This window comes from Astatotilapia calliptera, chromosome 15 (assembly GCF_900246225.1).
Source record: "Astatotilapia calliptera chromosome 15, fAstCal1.2, whole genome shotgun sequence".
NCBI lineage: Eukaryota > Metazoa > Chordata > Actinopteri > Cichliformes > Cichlidae > Astatotilapia > Astatotilapia calliptera.
In genome coordinates this window covers 34,249,894-34,266,149 of record NC_039316.1, presented here as the reverse complement: position 1 = coordinate 34,266,149, position 16,256 = coordinate 34,249,894, and the positions used below count along the sequence as shown (strand labels likewise).

The 16,256-nt window shown below is 41.1% G+C and overlaps 1 protein-coding gene across 15 annotated transcripts in view; it reads right to left on the bottom strand.

The window, feature by feature from the left end:
• The window catches only part of ptprsa (protein tyrosine phosphatase receptor type Sa), a 230,880-nt gene that overhangs the window by 172,239 nt on the left and 42,385 nt on the right, over positions 1-16,256 (bottom strand). For all 15 annotated transcript variants that reach the window (XM_026143591.1, XM_026143599.1, XM_026143595.1 and 12 more), the window contains exon 2: positions 9,014-9,110. The gene's annotated coding sequence lies outside the window, so the exon portion shown is untranslated. The remainder of the gene's footprint in view (positions 1-9,013; positions 9,111-16,256) is intronic.

The following is a 16,256-nucleotide window of genomic DNA, read 5'->3' as shown; positions in this document are numbered from 1 at the left end:
GCAGTACACAACCATGGATGAGACTCCCCGGATCCAATGTCAAAGTCCCGTCTGAAGAGATACTTGCAGATGTTATTCACCCTCTACTCATCATGTCCCATGATAGCATTACAGAAGCCAATAAGCTGATATATGCCACTTCAACAGTAATCCTAGAGACACGTGGGTATAAAATCAAGATTATATGCAGAGAGAATCCCCCATGGAGGAGAAACCTGAAAACCAAAATCAAGTCCAGAAGAGCATTAGTCGATTAACAGAGGTGCAGAAGGGCCTGGATGGATAAAAAGGACATCAACAAGTCCACCACTGAGTCTCTAAAAACACCCTTCACTGCTAGGCTGAAGAAAAGTAAAACCCAAGAGAACAGAAGGCTTGTTCTCCAAGGACCAGTGTTGGGGAGTAACGGAATACATATACCGCCGTTACGTATTTAGAATACAAAATATGAGTAACTGTATTCCGTTACAGTTACCGTTTAAAAAGGTGGTATTCAGAATACAGTTACTTTGTTGAAATAAATGGATTACACTGCGGTACTTTCCTGTTTCATTTTGTCGCGGGTCAGGACTGTTTGGGTTTTGTTTGACAGCTACGTTCTTTCGTTCCAGGCGGCAGCGTTACGGTTGCCATGGTTACAGGGCGACGCTCTCTCTCTCTTTCTGCGACTGTGTGTTTCCTGGGTGAGAGAGCGCCTTTTCGTTGTTGTTGTTGTTGTGCTAAGCTAACAGGCAGAATGCTACAAGCATAGCTCTAAAGAATGTAGCATCATTGGCAGTATAGTCCGTGTTGCAGGGAGAATGCACTGCCATACACGTTATGTGTCTGTGAGCGCGAGGAGGGAGAAAAAGGCGAGTGGAAAGGTACGAGTTGTCGTCGAGGAAAAACGGGAGCTGGAAACATGTAAATATAATAATAACCACTGCAGCCAAGAAGAGTGCCTGACGAGCCCAGTTGTAAGTAAGCTATTAAGACTCGACTGTACACCGTGTTCGTGTTTTCCTCCGAAAACAATAAGTTCCGTTGGAGCAGTCTTTCAACGCCTCTCTCTGTCTCTCGCAAGAAAAATTGACCCACACAACAAAGTAAAGCTATTTTTCGGCTATGAGCCGACAGGGACCCCGCCGTATTAGTCAGAGGTCCCTTTACTACAGTTCGGAGTCGCGGACCTTCAGTAATAGTAATAAATCACACAGCAATAGTACATTCACGTTGTTGTAAAAAGCACGATAATATATTAAGTAATCCAAAGTATTCAGAATACGTTACTGTCATTGAGTAACGTAACGGAATACGTTACAGAATACATTTTGGGGCATGTATTCTGTATTCTGTAACGGAATACATTTTAAAAGTAACCTTCCCAACACTGCCAAGGACCTATAAAAGATGTACTCCCAGCTGCAAATGCATAATGGCACAAGGACAGACCTACTCAGAGCTGATCAAAGCAATGAGAGCACACAGCAATAATCTATTGCTGTGTGATTTATTACTATTAGTGAAGGTTACTCGCCATACCAAGAGCAACTAGATTTTTAAATCTTAATATAAAATGAGTAACAGTAGGTTGACATTAGGTAAGGCTGCACTTTTTGCAGCAATCTCGTATAGAAAACGATTCTGCGCATATATAAAACAGGTCCGCGGCTCCGAATCGTAGTAAAGGGACCTCTGGCTAATATGTCAGGTTCCGTGTCGGGCTCATAGCCAAAAACTAGCTTTACTTTGTTGTCTGGGTCTGCTTTGCTAGAGCGTTGAAAGACTGCTCCAACGGAACTTATTGTATCGGTGGAAAGCGCGAACACAGAGTACATTCGAGTCTTAATAGCTTACATACAACTGGGCTCGTCAGGCACTCTTTTTGGCTGCAGTGGTTATTATTATATTTACATGCTTCCAGCTCCCGTTTCTGCCCATGGACAGTTCGTGCTTTTCTACTCTCCTTTTTCTCCCTCCCTCGCTCACAGACACATAACGGGTATGGCAGTCCATTCTCCCTGCAGCACAGACTACACTGCCCATGAGGCTACATTCTTTGTAACACTCTTGCCTTCATATTAAATTCTTTTAAAAAAATATTTCTTCACGTCATTATGAGACGCGAGATTGAGACACAGGCATTAGAGCCTCTTAATGCGTGTTTTGTTTGGATTTCCAATGGCGTGAAATTACCAAAAATAGAGAGGGCATAACCGAACATATCAAACAGGAAAAGACTGCAGTATAATCCCTTTATTTCAACAAAGTAACTGTATTCTGAATACCACCTTTTTAAACGGTAACTGTAATGGAATACAGTTGCTCATATTTTGTATTTTAAATACGTAACGGCGGTACATGTATTCCGTTACTCCCCAACACTGGTGGTTGATTGAACAGTGCACCAAGATGCTTTGAATTGGCAACCTAACCTGAGCATAGACTGACTATGACTCAAGGTTGGTTTCCCTAATCTAAGAATCTTGGTGAGGAGCTGAAAAGCTCATGACTGACAAGCTGACACATAGATTCTGCAGTGCAGAATCTATCTTATACTCACTTCAAATAAGTATACAGACACAGATCTAGATCCAGGAGAAAAGTGACCATCAGCCATCTCCAATACATGGATGACATCAAGCTATGTGCCTGGAGTGAGCAAACATTGACTCACTGATCCACCTCACCAGGATACATAAAGAGGATACCGAGATGTAACTCAGACTGGATAAGTGGGAATGCATAGTTATGTGCTAAACAGTAAGAATATTGCAAGACACATTTGCTTACAAGCCATCAGATAGGGATCTGAAATAGCTATAATAATTATAGCTGAACATATGATGTGACAGAGTCCACTGACGTCAAGGCATAAAACCTCTTCACAGTGCACAGAGTATCCCACTCAAGTTCCGGCACCCTGAGACTCTACAAGCAATGAAAAGAGGGATGCAAAGGATAAGTGTGTGTTACAACTACAATCAAAGATGAAGCAAGGAGAATAGGTGAACTTATGAGAAAAATGCCAGATCCCTGGATGAAGTGTTATAAGAATTACATAGCCAGCTGAAGACAGATGATAATGGAATAGAAAATATCATGGAAGATATTGGTTCTATCTGCCAGTGTTAGCAGATGGGGGAAGAGGGTGGCATCAAGAAGATCTACCAGTGGTTAAGAACAGCTTGTGTGAAGGACAACATAGAGGCTCTGACCATGGCAGCACAAGAACCAATGTACTGCAGTCTACTACAGCCCACCTGATCCAAGTTGTCGGCTTTGCAAAGATGCTTCTGACATGGGCCAGCAGGCAATGGCATGATGTAAGAGTCAAGCTTGGATTTTAAAAGTAAGAGGCAGTGGTGGTTGACAAGAAAAAGATAAAAGTTGTCCCAATTCTAGCAGATATTGTCATTAGAAAGAATGAGCGTGAGGAGCACCGCTGCATGGGATCTCTCCTGCTTCCTACTGCAGATTTAAGTTAACTGGCTGTAGGTGTCAATATGAGCGTGAATGGTTGTCTAATTCTGTGTGTTGACTCTGTAATGGACTAGTGACCTGTCCAATGTACTCCACCCTTCGCCTTATGATAGGTGGGATAATCTCCTGTCCCTGCTTCCCACCCTCAACTGAATATGTGGTTGAGGAAGCGGATGGACATATGTCACTAGCTTAGCAATAAACTTAAGGAATTGAGAATGTGATTTCTGGTAACAGTCATCTGTCTTATGTCTGTGGCATGTTTAGTGTTTTTGTGCTGGCATACACAAGTACCTTTAATAATATAGCCCATATACATCTCAAAACACATCTTTGATTGTTTAAAGGAAGGCCTTGCAGAGAGAACCCATTTGATAATTTATGTTGTATGTAGGCATACTTTTAATGAAGTAATATATCATTACTCTGTGTATGTGTAGTTCACTGGGTATATTTCATTTGTATCTATACTGAATGATATTTTTGTGTGCTGTGTTTGCATGTGCCTTTCAGTATGCACCACTGTACAGAGGGTACTGTATTTGACTGCTTTTAATGCTTTCAGGTCACAGTGCATGTGTGTACCTTTCAGGGAGTGTTTGTGTATAAGTGTGTGTGTATTTCTAAACCGCAGAGAGGCGGGTAAAGCCATAGAGGCCAGTAGTGATGAGTGATGCCAGAGGTGGTTTTCTACCAACCTCTCCGCTGGCTTGCTGGCTCTCTAATGGCCTTCTCAGTGGGCTTACTGACCGACTTGGTGGCTCTCAGTGGCTGTGTCTTCCTTATTTGGTAGTGGAAGGTGGGGGATGGCAGTGGCAGGGTGGTGGATGGGAGAGCAGTGGTACTCTGTTTACATGCAGGGGCAGAAGGTCAGAGTGCCAGAGTGCTATGGACCAAACGCAAATAACTTTAAGACAGTAAGTGAGCAGGCAAGTCATTGCTTCACGGTAGCGACTGGATGAATCAGAGCAGAGTGTGTGCGCATGCATGCACGTGTCAGAGTATTTGAGAGGGAAAGGGTGGATAAGAGTAAACACTTTAGTGAGGGAGGCCTGAGAAAAAAAGGTTTTACTACAGGTAATTTCCACTCATATGGACACACTGTTCTCTCTTTCCCCTCTCTTGCTCTCAGGCCCGGACAATTGAGAGGAGTCAGTAGAAAGGAAATTAAAGGCAACCATCCTTATAGTTTTACTCTTGTCCGCTTGACTGCTTGCATGCCTGCCTGCTTGCTTGCCTGCATTCCCTGGGCAATGTTTATGCTGTGCCCTGCCTAGGACAGAATAGATTCGCCCACACAGCACTGTGCTCTCAACCAGAACCTAAGTAGGTCTGGCAAGTCCGAGCCATAGTCCCATTCACTTGCACTCCTCTGGATTAGGCTCTATATCCTGGGGCAACAGTGCAATGACTGCATTAATAGACCTAGATAGCATCTCTCCATCCCCACCCTAAATTGTATATCCATTTTCTTTGTTTCATATCAGCAGGTTGTTTGTTCTCTTCCATCAGCTTCGTTTAAGTTTTGTTACACAGTTTGGCAAATCACGAGAGACACTTAAGTTTTGAGTGCGTATAGATTCAAAGCCACGGGGGACGTATGAAATGCTGCATAATTATGAAGCCAAACTCAGCATAACAGGTTGCCAGAACTTGTGACAGAGCTGATGATTGAGCGATGAAAGAAATTAAGCTTAACGAGTTTCAGAGAGGACCTTTATTAAAATGCACCACACTGCATAGTTTCACATCATCACTCTGAGGAGAGAATATATAGTAAAACATCCTTCATTTCCAAATACCATGAAATTACACGTGCTAGCATAATCAGATTCATTGCCTAAAAAACTCGAGGTCAATTTACATTTCTTTAAATGCCGCAACAAATAACTGGGTGTATAGCGTGCATAATTGAATGATGCTAATTCATCACTGCATTTTTTGGTCCACTCTTTATGATGTATATTAGGGTTGTTGCTAGTACAGTAATTGTGTAGTAAAAGCACTGCTGTGAAGAGGATGGTGGCAGAAGGGCACATTATCCAGCCTGTCAGACTACCAGTGCCACGCTACGGATAACACTGCTCTGAGAGAACACAGTGCCTCTTGACGCCAGCTGTAAAGATTAGCAGAGCTTTGTTTAATTGTGCCGCTAACATCCTAGGAGCCACTTAAGAGCTACTGCTCTCTTTTCCTTCGAAACTGTCTTTAAAGCTCAGCCAACAGTTGCTGTTGTCTGCTCATTCAGGTGCAAAGGCCTTATGGATTTGTCCAATTCAGGTACACTTAGAGGAGCTCACATCTCCCTCCTGCTGAGGAAGGCAACTGAATCGGCAACGCAGCCAAGCCATTACCGAAACACTTAAAACAGTGAACTGAAATAGATGTCAAAAATTAAACGAAAGACGCCGCATCCAATTTGGGCAAATAGCTGCTGTTGATCATGCAGTTTTAGCCAAAGTGGCCCCACTGGTGGCCCACAGTGCCCGTCTTTGTTCAAATGAAATCAAACTGAAGTGTTTTGCAGCTGTGAAAACAAATAGCTATTTTGTCCAGTTAGATGCTTACTAGGCAAAATAAAATGGCTTTTCATTTTTAAGGCCATTTTCCCTGGAGGCTTAAAAATGAGATTTGGTTTATGAAAGACTTGAAGCACGTCAATCACTGCATTGTCCTGGTTTCTCACAGCATCATAAACCTTTCACAATTACTTTGTAAACATGTATCCAGGCCCATCGTGTGCTTATACTGTTGAAGTGTGAAACACATTATATATAGCACTAACAAGACAAAAGACTAAAAGGACTGTAATCAGTAGTAAAAATAGTCTAATTTTAGTTAATAAAATCTAAAACCATCTTAGTTTCATAACTGAATTTTCACTTTTGGGATTTCTCTGCAATTTAAGGTGTTATTTTTAGTTATGACAAGGGTAATAGGGAAAGTGTAGTGTCCTTGTACTCAGCAGTGTCATAACTGAAAAGCTCACAACAGTAAATGAATTGTCAAATCATTTCCAAACTGTGAACAGAGCTGCTCTCCTCTGAACATCCTATTCCCCCAAATTTATATTAGCATGGCTACCTGTCACTGCAGCTGTCCGTGGAAGAGGAGCAACTCATTCAGAAGATGATTTATTTACTCATTCAAAAAAAAAAAAATCACATAAGAAATATTGTATTATTTCTTTAGTGAACACTTTCCAAACATCAATACTGGAATCGACTCAGTCCTTCTGGTACCAACCAGTTCATGGGAGCAAAACAAAACATTTCAGACTGAAAGTAATGATGAGATTAGACCTGTTTTACTGGACAATGTAACAGTTGCTGATTTCTTTTCGTATTTAGCTGCTGCTTGTTTTTTTCCAGCTTTCTTTCATTGATGCTCCCAATCTTTTAAATCGATTTTAAGTAATCAATAATAATAACGCCAACACAGAAAGGTCAGCAATTCGATTGGACTTAGTTTTTGACTCATGCCTTCATTTAGCCACATAGATGCATGGTTGATGCAGGAAGCTGAAACATGAGGAAGACCATTAGATCAATGCAATTTTCAACTAACTACTAATTCACAGAGGACATGTTTTAAAATACAGTTTTTTGTTTTGCTGATTGTCAAATGGCACAGTCAGTGGATCTAACGTCGATACACACTGTTGTCGCGCTCTCAGTTTTCAGCTTGTTGAGCCCACAGTGGGGGATCCAGATGTGCCATCTTGCCTCCAGAACCTTTTCTGCAGTCGAACGAAGCAGGGCAGCGAGACTTCACTCTCATCGTGGTTTAGTATACCAAATATAGCTGTTAATGAGGCTGGTGGCCTCTGGCAGCAAGGTGACAAGAAGCAGGGGTCCCTGTGCATATGACGAGGGTTATGTCTGGGCTTGCATGTGCTCTGACACCCATTTGTTCATATTCATTCACAGTTTCTGCATGTCTTCTGCTCTGCCAGCAGCACTAATAATCAGGCGATGATATGGAAATAAGAATGTGGTGTGCAGTGTATGTAATGTCTGTGGAGTCACCTACATTTGATCTATCAACTTGAAATTAAACTATTCCCTGACTGGAGCAATAGAGATGAGGGAGTTTCATAACTAAGCTGGGGGACTTTTTAAATTTTTTCCTACTGCTGCAATATTTGAATGGATAATATGAACATCTTGAGACATAGGGTGGTGGATCGTGTACAGTTAGAATTCAATAAATGGTGATATTACACCCCAAGAGCAGTATGTAAAAACAGCCTAATGTTCAGCCTTTTAAAATATACTGTAACCGTTTGTAAGAAAGTCCTCTGAATTTGTTAAAATTGGGGAAAAAACGGTCTGCGGCCTGCAGCTGAGATGTGGAAAGACCGACTTATTAATGACTCTAACTACCACTTTGCTTAGTGTGCTGTTGTTGTTTTTTTTCTCAGCCACTCTGTGTATTTGCTAAATGTGCTATCACAATATTCCTAATTTCCTTCAAAGACATCTTGTAACAAAAATACAGAAAATTATGCAATTAGAATTAAATGCAGGCGTTACCTTTAATTAAAGGGGATGAAATCTATAATCACGAGGAAACTCTGTACAGTAGGAACATAAGTTTCACTGAAAAATGCATGCAGAAACCATTTCAGATGAATTCTGCAGCAAAGTGGAGCAGTGAATGAGCCTGTAAATAAACCCCATTCAGGAGGGTACATTACATGTCTAAATTGATGCGCAATAGCTTCCAGATCTGAAAGTCACCAGCGCCGTTCGCTGAATGAAAAGAACTGCAGAAGTAGAGAAGGAGCTCCTCAGTGCCAGTCTGCAGTGACAGGTAGATGATATCTCTCTCAGCCTTAGCACGGCTGTCAGCATGGATGGATGAGCTTAGCGCAGGGTGCACCCAAAGCGTGAAGAAAGATGACAGTTTATTGTGTCATTAGGACGTGGAAACAAAAACACTGGAGTTGGAGTTGAACCAAACTTCAATAAACTTGCACTTGTGCATGTGACTGCGTGCAAAATAAACGGGCAATACTGCGCCCCGATTTGCTTAATTAAACATTATTAGATATTCTATAGTTTTGATTAACTGCTTCCTTTGCTCTGCTTGGTTATCTATTAAAGACAACAAGAAAAAAATTACCTATTATCTTTTTCAATTAGGCCGTTAGGTTAATTTGCCGTAGCCTTGCTTTTTGAGTGATAATTGTTAGTTCGAAACATAGTAAACAACACGGCACCAGCAAACTAGAATGTGTATATCTGCAGTGGTTAAAAAAATGACAAGAGGGACATGAATGGGAAAAACGTATTCACGTGGGATTATGGGACACTGTGACTATCAGAGATTTGTATGCAAAAGCAGAAGAAGACAGAAAAGCAGTGAAAGGTAGGAACACGTGGATGAAGGATGTAGCAGAACAAAAAGAAAAAGGATTTAGAAAGCATGAATTTGTGCCCACCAGTGTAAAATCAGTTATTATGCAGGGTGCGAGGCAGTTTCTGGAAACATAATTGCTCCATCTAAAATGGCGGTGCACTGTGCAAAAATTTAGGGGCCCACTTACCGCTGGGTTGTTTTCAAAACCTTTTTAGCCTCATATCTTCAGCTGCTCCAGTGGCTTCTTTTTCTTCTTCTGCTTCTTACAACTCACTCGCTCGTACCTTTAAAGTAGATGGAAAGAGAGAGAGGGAAAATGACAGAGAAACATTAATGAAAGGGACTACTAAATGAACAACCTCCTCAAGTGGTGGGTGGGGGGATTCAACAAATGCTGTGATGAGTTTCTCTCGCTCTCCCTTCTTGGCCTTTTGTGACCACAGGACGGCAGTTCTCGGGCGAGGAGGAGGCTTGCTGCTGATTGCCTGAGAGCTATGGAGTGCAAATCTGCATGAAGTCCCTCCTGGCTTCTCTTGATCATTTTCTCCTTCACATCTCTAATGAGCCTGGTCCAAATCTGTGGGTGCATGCATGTGCGAATTTGATTGATACTTGTTTTGATATTCACTCGTGCACAACAGGCTACTGCATTTATGGAATAAGTTGATGGTCTTAATATGAAATGTAATTGTAGGGATTCATTCTCATTTTTGTGTGTCTGATGAACAATTTTTGTGTTTGTAATATTCGGCTACTTAAATATATATATATATATATATATATATATATATATATATATATATATATATATATATATATATATATATATATTAAATGTGCATACCGTATATTGACATGTATTTTTAGTTTTGTGCTTTTGTGAGTTTCTTTGTATTTGGAGGCCTCACTGTATGTAGCCTCACTCGATATTCAGTCTACTCTCAGCCAGGTCTGCAGCTGTGGGTAGCAATACCCATATGGAAAAGATATATATCAATCTTATAAAGTTTGTATCTGTCTTGTGTGAAACTTCTATGAAAAGCATATAAGAGTGAAAACAGACATAAGATCCCTTGAAAAATTATATGATGAAACTTGTATGTTTTGGATACTTACTAAAACAATGTATGAAAGTAATGAGAAAGTGGCCACTTTCATGAGTAAATCATGTAAGCCTTATATGATTTACTCATGAAAGTGGCCACTTTCATGAGTATTCACATATAAGTTTTTACTATTTCTTTTCCATATGGGTAAGTCCACCCTAAGGAACTTCCACTGAGCAGCTGAGGAAGGTTATCTCAAGTGAGAAGTCAGAGGAGCTCATCATTGCCCCGTGGGTAGAGACTTCTTTCAGCTAACAACATGAATATCATTAAGAACAGCACGACATGGGCATGATCAATATCATGTGGATATAGCAAGTCCTATGTGGACAGCTTCTCCAAATGCACTTCAGCAGTAGTTTTGTACCATGTTTATCAGTGTCACTCTCTTTGTTGGGTATAATTGATTAATAATAGCACTTTAAGGATACATTACAGATTCAATTGTGCTGTTACTTGGGTTACAAAGACAAAAACAAAAGAACAAAAAAAGGCTTTTCTCTTTGCTCCCTGTCAATCAGCTGATTTCAGTGCAGGGACTAGGAAAATCTGCAGCTTTTGAGGAGTAGCGTTGCACAAAAGGACAAGAGTGTGACTGTAAAGTGCCAGTTGTGTCCAGGACAGAAGTAACTGCATTACAGTGCTAACACAGCACTGAATCTTTGCAATCAACTTTATAGACAGCATGCTAGCTCAAAGTCGGTGAAGAACCTAGAGTGATTTTAAAGTTAAGTTTTATGGTGATCTCAGCCCAGCAGCCAGAGCCGGATCTTCAACAGGTAACAGTGACAAGACTCAGGATTCTCCATTTCTGCCTCTACATGTTTCTATGGAGAAATTGCAGTGGCAATCGCTTTGCTTTGTGTTCACACTTCAGCACATTTTAAACGAACGATCGTCTGTACGTTCTCATTAGGATCTCATTAGGATCGTTGTGTGGGACTGCAGACTAAAGTACATATTGTTAACTACTAATTATAGGCTAAGTTTCAGAGTAAAGTGAAATCAATGTAACAAATTATTTTCACCTGGTAGTAAATAAGTTACAATACGATTACTTATTAAAAGTAATTGTATTGGATCTGGTTGATATCATTGACTGAATGTTAATAGCAGCTACTAGAATCAGAGGTCATCTGATTATCAACTGTACTACAATATAAATATACCTGTGATCGAGGCATGATGCTGAAATGGAACAGCACTATAAATTATATTTAGAAGTGTTAGTCCTTTGTGTAATTTACTCACTCAGAGTCCTCTCAAAACTTTCTGTTGATCTGACAACTTTGTACATTTTTTTTCAAAAGAAAGGATACCAAATTTCCACTGACTACTATTTGTCCTCATCCTGATGTTATTGACTTCTCTCCTCCTCCCCCACTGTCTCACGAACTGGGCGCTGCCTGTAGACAATCTCCAAGCATCCTCTGTGGGCTTTATTACCTTGACGGCTGACCGTCAACATGATCCTTCATTCTGACAGGCCACCGGGGTCAGGCTGGCCCTCACTGGCCAATCAGTGTCAACTAACAGGCTAGCTGCAGTAGGAGTCCCTGGTATACTAACTACAGCACAAGGGAGAGTAGAAATTGGATGTGTGTGTAAAGAAATTTTTTTTCAGATGATACTGAGAAACTGTAATGTGTTTGTGTGGCCATGCATATCAGAAAGAGTGCAAAGCGCTTCAAAGAATGGGCTTGAAAACAAGTACATAGCATAGTTTTAGTGATTTTCTGGGGGCAAAAAGTCACATATACAATAAATATGGCTGTTTCCACACATGAGCATACACTCCTGTGTGTCACTTGGAAAAAAAATGTGAGGCCAAATTCTGCAATACTCCCACACGCCTGGCTGCCAAGACGAGCGCGGGGGAATTTGTTTAATGTACAGCATTTATTCACTGCACACACGCTGTTGCACTACCGCTTCCTACAATGCATGAGACACTCCCTTGACCGGGCAAGTTGCCATTAATCAGCCAGAATGAAGAGCTAGTTGTATAGCATGGGAGCTAAAATACATTCAAAGTCAACATCCAAGAAAGTGGGAATCTTGCCTACCATCTTAACAATTGCATGCTCTAAGTGAGAGCGCAACTCTCTGATTGATTCTTTTTCTTTTTTTTTGGTTTTGTTTTTGCTACACAACATGGGTTAAGTTACGCTTTGTCCAATCATGTGGAAAGCAGCTCCGGTTTGTTTTCTCATGACCCTGCAACATATTGGCATTGAATTTAGTCACCGTGCTGAGACAGATGGCCGAGCATCATGGTGCATGGCAAATTGGGAAATGAAAACATGCATGCTCAGAAATGGGTATATGTGGTTTCTTTCCAGCAATGTGGTCACATAGGGTGCATTCAGAATAGAAGAACAAGGAACTGGGAGGCTCTAAGCATCCACATGAAAATAAAAAAATGGCAACACAAAAAGAAGAAAAACACAAGGACGACCTACTCTTTGCAAATGTCAACAGGTATGCTTCTTGAAAAGTAAAATAAAAAAGCACACACCTCAACCAGATGATGAAATGTCAACACAATTTCTACTTCCATGTCACAAAAGTAAAGACTATATTTTTCTCTGAATGAAAAAAATATGTTGCTATGGCAGCACCTGATGTCTCTCTTTCCTCACCTTACACTCAGCCACCCACCTCCTCTGCCTCCATTGTCCTCCAGGTATTAAAAGACTAAAAATCAGATCTTCGCTGGGTAAGGAAAAGAAAACAGAAAGGAGAAGACAAATGGCGTGAAGAGAAAGAATGGCAAACGTGTGAGGGGTTAAGTTGATGTAATCAATAGAATGGTATCGGTCAAGGGAGATGAGAACGGGTGGAGAAGGGGACTAAGGTGGAGGATCAAGTCAGATAGTGAAAGGAGGAGTAAGGTGAGATCAGATGAAAAAACAAAGGGTTGAACGGAGAGAAGTCAAGGGAAATGAGGAAACTAAAAGAGCAGCTTCTATGTGACTGATTGACTGATTTGAACTTCTAGTGGTTCTCCCACAGTACACACTTCTCAAATGATATGCCACAGGTGTTTGAAATCCAACTTTAGATCTGCTCTCAGCTACTTCTCAAAAGATGTGCTGACAAAATAAGACTTTAACACACTGGAGCCTAAACTCAAGCTTTATAGAAGTGATGTGGAATTGGATATTATAAGCTTTTTCCTCCCTCAAAAGTTTGTCAAAAGATTACAGACACGGTGTCATGGTCCTGGGTCAAGCGACCCAGTATTTGAGTTCCATGTATCTTCTGTATTCATTTGCACCTAGCTTAGTTCACCTAGTTAATTTCTAGACTGCAGTTTAGTTTTGTTCCTTAGTTGTTTATGTCATCTTCCCCTGTACCAAGTCTCCCCGGTTCATGTGTCATGTCTAATCTCCATGTTTCCTGTTTTACTTTGAAAGTCTGTATTCACTGTCAGTGTATTCAGTTTCACTCCTCCTGTCCGGTCGTTAGGTTCATGTGTGTCAGCTGTGTTCCCACCCTCCGTGTTTCCATGCCCAGTCTGTTGTATTCTAAGTCATAGCCTTACCTTAGTTCATTCCCAGTTTAGGTTTCTGTTTAGTTATTGCTTTTGTGCTGCCCTTATTCTTGTTTGTTTCTCTTGTGTTACCAGCCACAATAAAAGGCTCGCCTTCTGTTAAAGCTCACTCCCGTCTGCTTACTTGTGTACGCACCTGGGTCCATTACACGCATTCTCCACTCGGTCCGTCACAGCGGACCGTGACACACGGGTGCTAACATTACAAACCTAGCTTCTGTTGTTGTTCCTATGATCATTTTATTACAATAAGACAAAATTGACAGAGAGACACAGCCAGTGGGCAGCTTCCTCTTAAAGAAAGGACTCATTTTCAAATTCCATGAGAATATTTTGTCATTTGAAACAACCAATTTTTAGTTAAAGTTCATATCCCACTTAAAAATGGATGCTCCCCCCGGATGTATTCCTTTTTGACTGATTTATGTAGGCTTCTTGACCTTGCTGCAAAGATAAATTCGCTATTGTCCTCAATCCAGTTATAGTGCGTCGAATAGGTTTTTATATAGTCATAACATGTAGCTGTCAGCATGCTTGTGTTTCTGAATATGATGTCCTTGAGAAAGTCTAAGTCTGACCACTCATTAAAAGTACTGGTTAAATAGAAAAATACAGGAGAAATTATAAATCTGGGAAGCACTGCTGGATTTCAAAACCTTTCAGCAAAGTAGGCAGATACCAGCTCAAACATGCTTTGGACTCGAGCTCTGAAAAACTAACACATGAAGTTTAATAACTGCCTGCCTTCCTTATTTTATTACATCAAATTCTCTATTCTAGGATGTTAATAATGAACGACAAAGAATGAAAATGACCATGTGCTAGTGTACTGTGTCTAGGAACCCACTGGCTATCATCTGATGACTTATCCCCCAGGGTGACCAATATTTTTGTGCCAGTGGACAGCCAGGCCAAGACTTTCTGCGTTGTGCTCAAGGCATCTATAAAAATATAGATGAGGATATAAAATAAAAAATAACTTTTTAGAAAGCTAAGTCTGTTTCCACCATTACCCAGTGGTTCTGACATTGCACCGTAGCAAATGTCTTTTCTATGATGGGCTGTTTATCTGCATGTGGCTAAAGCTTGCTCACTGTTGATTGGGTAATACTATTGGTGCTAAATAGGCTGTACCTTTGCATACAGGTTGCATACAGAACTGTGATGTGTCCATAATATAGTTAAAAAAAAACCCTCTTCTCACTCATCACCACCAGAAAACTTTGAGGAAATTAGCTTGGCAGTGGTTTAAAAGTGCAATTTAATGGTTTTATTAAGGAAAATCGGTTCCCTCTAAAACACTTTGATCAGCATGTTTGTCACAGTGCCTCAAATTCAATAAAGTTTGCGAGAGGTTTCTTTCAAAACAAACAGAACACACTAAACAAGACAGATTCCCCCCGAAAGCCTCATTATTCTCCATGGCTTCTAACTAATCCTGTACCTTTGTGCTCTGTCAGAAAACCTTCTCACACTCAGACAACACAATTCTGTGATGAAACACTCCGGCTACGAGGCTACGAGCCACTCTGAGTGAAGTTTCATTAGCAGAGTCTGTTTTGAGCAGATAAGTACAACAGAGTCCAATATACTTACACGTTCACAGCAGATCCCCAGTCATAATTGCTGCCGTGTAACATGGGTTAGAAAGTCTATGAGGTGAACCGTCTTATGCACACACAGAAGTGCTCTGTGCTTCTTTGAGCTGGCAGTGCATTCATGCACTTAAATCTTCTTGTCATTTAATTTTTTTTTCTTTTTGGTTTTGCACACTGGACAATTGTGAATCGTGTGTGTATGTCCAGCAGCAAATGTGTCTATTGGCATGCTGTGTGCAGTGACTGATATTCAATTAGTCCACCTGCCACCTCTACATGGCTCGGCATTCCAGCGCTCAGTAAATCAGGCAGACTGACAGCACACAGGTCGATATTAATATTAACGCCTCTATAAATAATGTTATTGTAGGCCCCCATGTTAATGCTTCATGATATGATGGGCATGATAAAGTAAAGCGTGTTCTATTGTGAAGGTGCAGGCGGGTTTAATAGGGAGAGAGACAGACTAAGTCCCCTTCAATGTCCTTCGATAGAAACGTTGGTGACACTGGGTTGGAAAGGCGCCGAGGTGGTCACAGCTGTGTTCCCGAGCCTGAATGGCTGGGGGAGGAGGCGGGGGGTGGAGAGGTTTGGAGTGTGTATTGTTCGTGCGCATGTGGTGAATTTGCGGAGAGTTAGAGCGAGGGGTGGTTGGGAATGGACACAGTGGATTAATTATTATAATTCATCTCCCGGGCCACATGTTTATGGCTCTACTCAAATTATTGTCTGACTATCTGATTTCCATTTTGTACACTGCAGTGTATGCACTTTGTGTGTATTCGTGACAGGAGAGGTCCGTGGTTGAGTAGACGAATGGCTTTGCTATTTTGTGACAATTGCCCATATTTCACCGTGACAGCAAACATATCACTGTAGCGTCTTTATGTGTTCGCTGCAAATCTTCAGATTAGCCATTGGCTGCAAAGAGATGGCCGTCATTAAACCAGGCGGGGTGTCTGAAATGTCAGCTTGTTAACTTGACCTTGCAGGCAAAACTAGGGCATCAGTCATTACATTTAGAGAGGGCAAAGCTTCAGTACCAGTGTGAAAATAATAACTTCCTGAAGGACAACAATATGGGCCTGCCATCTCATTTAGCACTTAGTGTTACAGTAGGATGTTTTTGGTTTTCTCTGACTCGGTCAGTTCTGTACTTTTCTACTTAAA